Here is a 1,755-nt window from a genome sequence, read left to right on the forward strand (position 1 = left end):
CTCTCCTGAGACAGGAAGAAGAGGACTCTTACACAACTCTTACCAGCAGAGAAGGCTCTGACTTGAATCTGCATAACAGAACTTGCTAAACAACCTTTGTTTCCCGTACTTCTCCTGGTCACCTTCCCATAATTTGTGTCCGTCACCCAGAAGCCCCAAATCCCAAAGCCCCTTTCCCTTTGTTTGGCCTAAACTGATATGCAAACGAAATTCTAACCACCCATTTGCATTACTTATCACTGGGAGCTCCCATGTGTACACATGTGATGCACATGTTGATAAAACGCCTGTTTGTTTTTCTCTTGATAGCCTATCTTTTGCCAAAATGTATAGGGCCTCAGCCAATGAACCTAAGATGGGTAGAAGATAAAGACGTTTTTCCTTCCCTACAAAGCTAAAATTAGACGTTCCACAATCATACAGAAGAACGTTCCCGTTCTTTTAAAAATGTATCTTTATTGTTGAAAGTATTACAGATGTCCGTTTATTCCCATTGACCCCTTCCACCCCACACCCACCCTTATGACGACCCATTCTTAACCTTAATTTGCAACATTTAAAATAATTTCTTTTCAGTACATTTAATACATATAGTACATAGAGCACTAAAAATCTTGTTTTTTCCAATAATTTTTATTTTTCAATTGCAGTTGGCATACCATATTATATTAGTTTCAGGTGTACTACATAGTAATTAGACATTTATATAAGTTACAAAGTGATCACCTCATAGGTCTAATATCCATCTGACACCATACATACCTATTACAATATACTCCCTATGCTATACTTTACTTCCTCACGACAGTTTTTATAACTGGCAATTTGCACAACTTATTCCCTTCCCCTTTTTCACCCAACTCCCTAACCCCCTCCTATCTGGCAACCATAAAAAGGAATAAATAAATAAAAAAAAGTTCTCTGTATCTATGAGTTTGCTTCTGTTTTATAAAAAATATATTTTTATTGATTTCAGAGAGAAAGGGAGAGAGAGAAAGAGATAGAAACATCAATGATGAGAGAGAATCATTGATTGGCTGCCTCTTGCATGCCCCCCACTGGGGATCAAGCCAGCATGTGCCCTGACCAGGAATAGAACCATGACCTCCTGGTTCATAGGTCAACGCTCAACAACTGAGTCACTTTGGTTGGGGGAGTTTGCTTCTGTTTTGTTCATTTATTTTGTTTTTTAGATTCCACATATATGTGACATCATACGGTATTTGTCTATCTTTGTCTGATTTAGTTCACTTACCATAATAAAAAGTATTATGCTTTTAATGACTAAAACTCAGTAAGGTTTGGTTCTTTTGGCAAAAATTAAGAAACTCCACCAAATAAAAATGTTCACAACTTTACAACTAGAAGGATACCATGTGGTATTATTACTCTAAACAAATGTGGCTTTTTAAATGAGAAAAAAATCTCTACACATGTTTTCAGTGATATCTGAGTAACTTCTCCTGGAGTTGTTCATTTTGAATATTGCCATGGAAACTAAAGTGTCTACAACTACAGTTACTGTAGAATTTATTGTTGTACTTATTGCCATAAATTGCTACCATGCCTAAACCAGGTGCCTCAAGAGCACTGAATATCCTTTTATGAAGGAACTAGAGGCCCAGTGCATGAAATTCATGCACTGTTGGGGGAGGAGTCCCTCAGCCTGGCCTGTGCCCTCTTGCAGTCTGGGAGCCTGCGGGGGAATGTCTGACTGACAGCTTAGGCCTGCTCCCCATGTGCTCACCAGCCAGA

At 38.5% G+C, this 1,755-nt stretch overlaps 1 protein-coding gene across 8 annotated transcripts in view; it reads right to left on the reverse strand.

Moving 5' to 3' along the window:
• Window positions 1-1,755, reverse strand: part of LOC102772608 (protein DDX26B) — a 67,640-nt gene that overhangs the window by 27,833 nt on the left and 38,052 nt on the right. The gene's annotated exons all lie outside the window — the stretch shown is intronic.

Source organism: Myotis davidii, unplaced genomic scaffold (assembly GCF_000327345.1).
Source record: "Myotis davidii unplaced genomic scaffold, ASM32734v1 scaffold1465, whole genome shotgun sequence".
NCBI classification, from domain to species: Eukaryota; Metazoa; Chordata; class Mammalia; order Chiroptera; family Vespertilionidae; genus Myotis; species Myotis davidii.